The 10,311-nt window shown below is 41.2% G+C and overlaps 1 protein-coding gene across 1 annotated transcript in view; it reads right to left on the reverse strand.

Moving 5' to 3' along the window:
* Window positions 1–3,290, reverse strand: part of coro1ca (coronin, actin binding protein, 1Ca) — a 52,307-nt gene extending 49,017 nt beyond the window's left edge. Inside the window, exon 1 of the mRNA XM_084054007.1 lies at window positions 3,170–3,290. The gene's annotated coding sequence lies outside the window, so the exon portion shown is untranslated. The remainder of the gene's footprint in view (window positions 1–3,169) is intronic.
* Between the last annotated feature and the right edge of the window lie 7,021 nt (window positions 3,291–10,311).

The following is a 10,311-nucleotide window of genomic DNA, read 5'->3' on the forward strand; positions in this document are numbered from 1 at the left end:
AGAATGGCCATTGGGGGATAAAAACAGTATTACATGGACAAGAATCACATTTTTTATTAGCTATGATGACTGTAAGCCAGGTAGGTACGGTACGAAAGGTGAGGTCACTGTCTCGCAACAATCACAGTACTCTATGCGCTGCTGTTGAGATTTATTTGAATTGTTAACTTCCCATGTTTGTTTTGTAATGTGTGTGTACATGTGTTCCACAGTAACATTGACTGTTTGGGAGTGATGACTTGAGTGTGATTAACCTTTGCAGCTTTCCACACTCGCTAGGCAGGTACAAATAAAGAATGTCGTACAGTACTGATCTGTGCGGATATCTTCCCACCTGCCCTCCTCACACAACATTAGAAAAAAATATAATTAAAACTTGTAAAATCAAACAAAAACTTAGTTAAGTATTTACATTCTGAAATATTTCAAGAATAGTCCTACTGCTACTTGAGGGTGAGGACTGATAACATCTGCTCTCACACAGACAGGACCTGACACAAACTGAGGAATGTCAAACATGTGAACAGACTGAGGTCTGGTAAAACATGAGATCTATTCTACGAAGTGCAAAATGCAATTCCATTCTCTGATCAGCCAAGCTTTCTCAAAATAGTGATTTTCAGTAACAGGACAGAGTGACATGAACACTGAATGAGAACTACAGCAAAACAACACAATTTAAAGGCCCGGCAACTTCTTGAAAATGTCAGACAAAGTCTTGTATGCCTATGGTCACACAGTACATGGGGGTCAACATACAGTACATGTAGCTGCTTGCCTTGGAAGTGAAAGTTAGCCTAGACTTCTAAACGATTTAATCTTGAAAGCACTCTTCTCTCCACGGCACATCACTGTGTCTTGCCCTGCTGGTTAAATAAAAAATGAAGTCTGCCCCTAACCAACACTTCCTCAAATCTCATGCTTAATTTCCCTCTGTTTCCTGACCCACTTCCTCTCTCAGAACAGACAGGGGAACTCAGACTACCCACTTCTAAAGAGCTTGTGTATTGCAACATAAAGGGCCCTCAGAGGTTGATGTGCCTAAAGTGGACAGCAAGACCAAACATGGCTTTAGAACTGTTGACATAAAACCATTCAGTCTACCAGTCAGCCTTCACCTGCTCTACATCTCTACAATGACAAAAATCAACCAGGGAACTCCCAGAACCCCCAAGCCAATTACACAAGTGCATTGAGTAAGATAGTTGAACAGAGTAGTTTACACCCTTTTGGTACACAAACCATAGTCATTACAACTCAAACTGACTTATTGTCATTATGTGAACACATCAGCCACACCACAATGATGGAATAATGACAGAGGACTATTTGGTTCATCACCATAGACACCATGTTCATCACCCAGCTACTATGGTCTGACTGGAGTATTACTATTTGCAAGCATTTGTGGATCCATTATTTACACACCCTTCACCAATCAATGTTCAAAATAGTTCTCTCCCAGAATATGACCATTGTTGTCTCAAACTAGGCACTGTTCCCAGTAGGGCCAAGTAGGGGATTACAGGGCCAATCAAACTCAACTTATTTATGCCACATGATTGAATTCGTTCTTCTGGTGCTACATAACTGACAATCTTGAATGGCAACCAGATGCATTAAGAATAATTAATGGGGAAAAATGTTTATTGACAGATTTGAGAAATTGCCTTGTTCAATAGGCTTTTCCATGGTTACACTTGTTTGGCACTGTAGAAGAATCCAGCCAAATACTGGGACTAATCACAAAGCAATGTTCAATAGAAGGCACACTCAACACAGCGAATATGCACCCTATAACCAGGCTGAGGACACAATAAGCTAACTGTTGTGGTTCAGGGAGAGCTCTCGTCCATTCCTTTTACACATTTTCTTATCCAGTTCGTCCACCTCATGGTTCGGTAGAAATCTCATAATAGACTCTGACTAAACAGACATAACGCAACTAAGCTCTGTATACATTATAAGTAACACCATCACCATTAAACAAGCAGAGAGCACAGTTACGAGAGTATAATACTTCATTCAGTTTTCACTCAGCAACCCATCACGAAGAAATTCTAGGTTATTGTGACTATAGTGGATTCTTTTGCACTAACACTTTTCCACGTGTTATGGCTAAACAAGCGGAATGCGAAAGACCATGACAGATATACACAGAAGCCATGCAGCTGGGTCATGATGGCCCCGGTTCAATTGCAAGCATGTCTGTCAGTCCACACCATTCCTCCTCCATAACCCGACCATAACCCCATATTATGTCATTGCATTAGTAGGTCACTTTCTTTTTTTAAACCAATCTTACATCGTAGACTGGTGCTAATCTTAAAGCTGTGTATATTTTAAGCACACTTCACCAGCATGGGTAAGGCAAGTGTATCTTACATCTATAGCACGTTTTCATGTCGTGGCGCCCACTATTCATCGCTGGAGGGGTTGACATGAATAGATCCCATGGCCACGGGCCTGGGTGCGGTTGCACTGCCTGCACCTCCTGTATCCCCGCCTCTATGGATCTATCGTTGATAAGTTATGCTTCCGTAATAGCGTTAGCTACCCCACCCCACCCTGCACGAGCGACTCACTGGACATAATACTGTAGACTACCATGGAACACTTACTAACAACACAGGACGACACGAGTCCAAAACACTGTCTGATTATTACTCTTTCTTTACAAAGATGGATGGGTATTCTTGGATGTGTACTAGGCTACCTAACCGTCGGCTAACGCTAGCTGCAAACCCAATTCACATTCTATGGACCAGTCCAGTTGGTAACCGGAACACTCGCCCCAGAACACGCTCGCTCCCATTTCCTTCGCGGACCAGCGGTTCTTGTATTGTTTGTTTTACTGAGGATAAGGTTAGAAATAAGTTTAGGGTTAGGCATGATTTTACTGAGGTTACGTTTAGGAATAAGGTTAGGTTTATGCATAGTTTACTGAGGTTACGTTAAGGAATACCAGGTGAATACCGCCGGATTTGCCCCGGGGCGACTGTGTTTTGGGACGAGCGTTTTGGTATTCGTCCAGTTCGTTTAGCTAGCGCATGCACTTTCCTGTCTTGATGGCCACAGCAGATAAGCTCGCGGCAAAAAAAAAACACCAATTCGGGAAGAAAGAAACCTCCCCCCGCCAATTCAGATAATATATATGATTAAAACTTACCTTCCCGGGTGAAAATAAAAATATTCCTGAAAGATGAATGGTCTAAGAGAGAGTTTATCCTAATTCCACCCTGCTGGAGCGAGCCGCTGCTGACAAGTCGGTTGTGTGTCTCTTTCCTCACTGTCTGTCACTGCGCGGTGCAGTTTGACACGCCCTCCCCTTAGTCCCGCCTCTGTTCTAGCCCTATTGGCTCTGGCCATGGTGAGCAGCAGCCACGACCACCAATCAACGAACAACAAACCACCAGTGGTGAAAAAAGTACTCACAGTTTTTTTTTACCTAAGTAAAAGTATCAATAGTGCAACGTAGAAATACTCTGTTACTAGTAAAAGTCAGGAATTCTAAATGTACTTGAGTAAAAGTACCAACGTACCAAAAGTAGAAAGTACTCATTGTGCAGAATGTCGCGCTCCACACGTTTTCAAATGTATAACAATCTTTTGAAAATAGCAGATCTACAAGCTCACAATGCGTCCCATTGCGACGCATGGTGAGCTCGTGGATCGGCTATTTTCAAATGGCCGAAATGTATTCAGGGTTGAAGTGGTTAATGTATGTTTTGTAATAATAATGAAAATCAACAAAGTAACAGTAACTAATGTTTTCAAATAATTGTGGTGGAATAAAAGTATAACATTTGCCTAGAGTAAAATAACTCGACATTGTACTTAAGTACAGTACTTGAGTAAATGTACTTAGTTACACCACTGTAAACCACATGCCTCTAGGGCTGCCTGCCTGCCTGCCGCTGTCTGTCAGTCTACCCGTCTGACTGTTGCATCTTTCAGTTACCATGATATGCTGACATTACCTGTGTGTGTGTGTGTGTGTGTGTGTGTGTGTGTGTGTGTGTGTGTGTGTGTGTGTGTGTGTGTGTGTGTGTGTGTGTGTGTGTGTGTGTGTGTGTGTGTGTGTGTGTGTGTGTGTGTGTGTGTGTGTGTGAGAGAGAGAGAGAGAGAGAGAGAGAGTGTGTGTGTGTGTGTGTGTGTGTGTGTGTGTGTGTGTGTGTGTGTGTGTGTGTGTGTGTGTGTGTGTGTGTGTGTGTGTGAGTGTGCGTGCACGTGCGAGCGTGCGTGCGTGTGTGTACGGAATTAGATATCCATATTGAAATGATTCTTGCCTATCTAATGAAGTTTGTATTTCATTGACTTCTCTCTAGCTTCTGTTGTGGTGGTTGTAAATCCCTGTACATTATTATATAGACAATTATTTCCATTTGAAATCTATATGTAGGCTCTACATGTGAATATGACAATTTGCTTCTTAATAAACCAGAATAATAGTTTACACTTATTAATAATGCATTTCAAAATGCAGAACAAAATGTACCACTCCACCGATTTATTATTATGTATTTAACACCACAAGATGGCACTATTTCAAATATTATTAAAATGTCAGGCATCTAATTGTGGAAACAGCTGTATTGCATCATGCAAGAAAATCTTCCTTGTTTTGTAGATAAAGGTGGATTGTGGCAAATCTCTTAACTTAACCCAAACCCTCAGGTCATGTCCTCAGGTCCAGGAGGGCTAACTTCACTGGATCATTGCATTTATCATGGATGATTAAACAATTCACCTTCTGCCCTGTTATTTGCAGTTCATTCAACATGCACCGACACTGTAGTGAAGTCCCTTACCTTTTCTCACAGATGGCTTTCTCTCAAGCGACTTTTCTGGGGATTTATGAGGCACGTCAAAAGTTGCCATCATCTCTGCAATCTTCACAGAGTGGCCTTGCTCAGAGGACCCATCGTGGTTGACCTCTATTGGCTTCGGCCTGTCTTGCTGCTGCAGCTTTTCAAGAAGAAGAACGTTCCCCTTTATGAGATCTGAGAGAGGTCTAGATTTGTGAGAGTGTGGAGATTTGTCTCTCAGTTTAACACTTTCACCTTTCACCTTGTCAGAATGTTGATCAGGCTGCACTGCCATTTTATTTTCTGTCACATACTGAGACAAACTAGCGTCTGCCACCAGTGAAGGACTGTCACTGTCTTGAATGGTGTCCTTTATCTTGTTTATCTTCTCCGCAGACTGAGCCTGCAGGGTCTCTGAGATATGTAATGTATCATTACATGATGGAGATGGGGGTATTTCGGTAATAGTGACCATCCGTTGTTTCTCATTGTTATGTAAACTGAGTGAATCTGTGGCGTGGTCATCCTTTTGTTTGGGAGAAGGCTGAGCATCTCTGATGCTGTCAGGTGCAATGGATGATGCAGGAGATAAGCATTCATCTGTGATCATGCCACTCACTTCACACGGCCCGCTTTCATCAGGAACAGTTGACTGTATGCTCTCTGGGGAAATGTTTTTAAAGGTTGCGTCGTTCAGTAAGATATTCTCCTCCTCCTGGAATGAGGCATATGTTGTGTTGACATCCTGCTGAAAATGCTGGCAATCAGCATTTGAATGTGATTTTGTTTGTGATATCTCACAATGGGTCCCAGTATCTCCAGATGCCACGCTGTCAACATTTCCAATCTGCTTCATGGCCTGCTTTGTGCTGCAGATGACATTTTGGACAAGGTTTATGTCATGTGGGGTCTCTGTTGTATCAATTGAGTTAATAATAATCCCCTCAGTGTCACACAATTGCAGAGGTATATTTAGGTCAGACTGATTAACCTCCATAATATCATTGGTGATCTTCGCTGCATTTTCTGACCCCACACCTTGGGGATGTAGGCTTCGCTTAGCACTCATGTCCTCGGGGACGATAATGGCAATCTTGTGTTCTGTGTCAACCACTTTTGTCTTTGAGAGATCTGGGGTTGCCTCATTTTTATTTCGTTTCAGTAGCTTCTCTAAAATGGAACTGGGTTCCAAGGACATAGCTGGTGTTGATGTTGACCATGGTGGGTTGTTTTGGTTTTTATCAATTTCATTTTCATCCATGGTTGCGTCTTCTTCAACGTTGTGGGTATCATGAAATTCATCCGCTGATGGATGCTGGTTCTCCGATGTTGTAGACTCTGAGAAAATATCACAGCCATCTCTGCTGGTAGTGTTGTTCTTGTCATTCTGTGATGCTCTTGCCATGTGCAATGACAGGTTCACAAGCTCACTTTGATTATCAATATCAGACTGTTCTGGCATCCTCTCCAAATGTTCACTAAGCAGTGGATTCTTGCTCTCTTCAAATTTGGTATGAATGTTAACATGTGAATGCCTTTCCGATGCCATGTTATTTTTTACCCTCTCTCTTGGAGGACTGCAGTATAAAGTACCACTTATTGCTGATAAAGACTCTTTATCCTGAATGTTTTTCAAAGGAGGTTGGAGTTCAGCTACAGGCAGTTCCTTCATCTCACTCAAATGGCCCACTGTTTCACCACAGCGCCTACTATCTTCATCCTGAACAGACATTACCAAGTCTCCTCCTATTCTGTGGATTAGGTCATCATCAGTTCTGAAATGAGCTCCACCCTCACTGATCTTCATTATCGAGGCTTCCTCCTTGTTTTCAGTGGAGCTAGCATCCACTGAGGTAAAGGCCACAGTCCCCCCAATGGAAGGGCTATGCTTCTCATCAGAATCTCCTGGTAAGAGATTTCCATGTTGGTTCTCGTAGTGTAGGTCTTTTTCCTCGGCTTTGTATTCCATGTTGTTCCTTGACAAACTGTGAGTTTGCTGCTTAGCTCTCTTCTCTCTGTTGATCTGATTGAGATGTGTGTATGTTCTGTCCCTCTCCTGGATCTTTGAGCTACTCTTCGGATTCTGGCTATTGTCCGACTCCTGTGGAGCTTGCCGAGCATTTCTGCCTCCTTCTCCTTCTTCGTGTTCTCCTCCCTTTCCTGCAGCCCCTCCCTCTCTCACCTCCCCGTCTGTGGAAGGACTCACCCGTCTTTGCAAGCCTGTGAGTTGCTTCATAGAGGAAGGTGTTGTTGGCTCCCCATCTGGGCTCTCATCCAAGCCCTGAGCGTCTGGTTTTCCTGCATCTTCCCCAGTGTTACAAAGGCCTCCGCCCTCCGTGACAACACCTGTATCATTACTCGCATCCCCCGTGTCAAGGCAAGGCCCTTTCTCCTCGGATCCTTCACCAACGGCCTGCTTTCCCCCTTCCACTTTGACTTGGTTCTGTCCCATACTGGTCTGCGGAGAGAGACATGCTGTTAACCTCACAATAAAAGACCGGTCCTTCCAAATGATGCCATGTCTGTGGCATGCCAGCCCAGGAGTTTTTTTTATGTCTGTCGACTATTACTGGTCTCCATACTCCCACGTTTTTTTTACCCCTAACAGAATTCTACGGGTCTGAGCCATTTGCTGTAAGCACAGTGGCAAATTGGAACATGAAGTGGAAATGAAGTTAGGAAATTGAAATATGGGCAGTGAAATTAGTTACCAGACACCCACATTTAATGTCAGAGCCTGTTACGTTAAACTATACAGTACATACTTTTGTCATGGAGTAAATTGTGCATGACTTGAGAGAAGAGAGAGAAGGCCATTGTGGCCATTCGAAAAGAATGAATTGTCACACAGGATCCATTTTCAAGGAAATAGGCAGAGCTAGATACCCTATGACTGGAACCACTATAAACTCTGTTGATTGCTCATGCTCTTGCAATGTTCACCCTTATAGCTTTAAGATAGAAATTAGTGTCACAAGTTTTCCTGCAAACTCACTGCAGGACCACAATGGAAACAAGTGTTTCATTACGCTTTCATGTGTTTATCCTGAGTTTAAGTATTGTGATTACTTGTATTTCTTTTACCAAAATCGAATCGAAAAAAATTGAATCAATTCTTAAGCTTCAAATCATAAGCCTTCCTGATCTCTCTCTCTCTCTCTCACTCACATGTATGTATATTTGTATATGTATATTCTTTCTTTTTACCAAGTCAGATTTATATCAGGCTATACTTAGAATGAATTAAAACCTGTTCTTAGAAAATAGAGACATTTTGAGTGAATGTCAAGTATCCAATCCAAAGACATAAAGTATATCTAAAATATTTTTACATGATTTCAATTTAATCTAATTTAAAAAATAGATTTGTGGAGGAAGTATGGCATAACCTTTGATTCTTGGTTTGGGATAATCAGCAGCAGATGAGGCTGAGAGAAATAAGAAGACTACAGTCAGACTGATACATTAATCCTCAGTACTGGAAGCTTATGAGGTCTTTTGCAGCTCTTCTGAAACATTTTACCAACAAAAAATATACTATTTTGCTGACATTTTACTTTACTTAATTGGAATTGGAATACGATATGATTCATGAAGTAGTGGCATTAAACTTATTTTTTATTTATACGTTTTTTCAAGTATTTCAGAATATTTTTTTAGAATTATTTTTATATAATTTTTTATATAAATATTTATTTTTATTAGATTTATTAGATGGCAATCGTGTACTTTGCAAATTGTGAATTGTTGCATGGATTTCAAGGCTATGGTTTTATTATATAATAATAACAATAGTAATAGTAATAATAAAAATCATCATTATTATTTGCAGTAGTAGTACCATTCATATAGACCAGTTTCTCTCAACCTTTGTTGGGCTCTGTACCACTTGTATACTTCAATCAATCCTCAAGGACCACCCCACCCCACCTCCTCAAAACAAGGTATGTATTTATATAAGAAGGCATAATAGTCATTCATATAAATATTTAAATGAATATTAACATCAATGATCTGAAATACGGATTGAAACTTAGTTGCGTGCCAGTCATGCGCACCTGAAGTAGCCAATCTACAAGCTCACAATGCGTCAGATTATTTAATTTCAAGCTTTTTTCCCCACACTACACTTATTAGTTGAAAATATTAAATATTACATATTATTTAAACATATCTTTGATACATTTAACAGAGGTACAATAGATATATTTTAATAATTTTAAAACATTTTCCCATGGACCACCTGTAATCATAACACCTGTATAATACCACTAGTGGTCCATGGACCACTTACTGAGAAACAGTAATATAGACCATGATGATATTGCCTCATTAACCTACTGTCCTACCATTGGACCATTTCCTGAATGTGAGCAAAGTTGGAGATACCTTCAAGCATCAATGGACATAATGTAGAGTGACATAATATCACATGAGATTATGGCTGTTTTTTTGTCAAGCGCCTGAGCTTACACTGTCCCACTGAACTGCAGCGGTAAGCAGAGTAGATGGTGAGGTACAATGAACAATGATCAGGAGCAGGCGTCTGCTTCCTGTCGATGGCCTCATACTGCCTCTGTGTTACAACATATGGCTGTCTTATCATCTGACAGGACTGAACATTCACCAGAGACATGAGCTCATGTTATCTAACTAGCACCGTGCCATAACTGTGTGGAGAAGTTACAAAATGTAAGAATCAACATACATGTTATAACCTACATTAAACTTAAAAATACAGTACTGTTTCTGAGCACACCCATGCAAAGTAACTGTCTTGTCATCCAGCAAATCATGTGAACTTATCACCTGTCCTCATACTGCATCCCCAACTTCAGTCGCCATCAGGACTATGGTTAACGTGACGATCCCTTGCCCTTTGGGGATCCCATCCCTGTTTACAACTAGACCATTGTATGGCATCCTCCTCCCTGCCTGCATGAGGCTGATCACTTGATCAACTTGTGCTCTGCTGTTTCAACATTCACAGACATGCAGGAATTTCAGCCAACCAAACCAAGAAACCTTGGGGGAAAAGTTGTTCAAAAACGGAAAGTAGACAAACAACTTATTCTGGCGACCCTGATCATTCTGATTGATATGAAAAATAATCATTTAGGTCTGGCACATACTGTAACAGTTCTCTACTATTGCGATCTTACAAATATTGTACCGACCTGTCCTATCCTGTCCAGTTCTATCAGGGCTGACACTCACCGGCAAGACGTCGTCCACCCGATTGCTCTCCCAGGATCGACAGAGTGCTCTTTGTTGGTTGTTTGGTGATGTCCAGTCCTCCCTCAATTGCAGAAGCAATGGGAGCCTTATATTCTAGACATGTGATGTCACAGCACATTTGACTAATACAATCAGAGAAAGCTCTGACTTGTGGGTTTACTTTCTACTGTGTGAAAAAAAAGAAAACTCTGAATATTTGTTCATATTCATTAGGGAAGATAAAGAAAAGTGATTGTGTTTTGTGTATGAGGTATTTTTCATGAAT

The sequence above is a fragment of the Gymnoscopelus microlampas genome (genome assembly GCF_963454915.1).
Source record: "Gymnoscopelus microlampas genome assembly, chromosome: 4".
Lineage (NCBI taxonomy): Eukaryota > Metazoa > Chordata > Actinopteri > Myctophiformes > Myctophidae > Gymnoscopelus > Gymnoscopelus microlampas.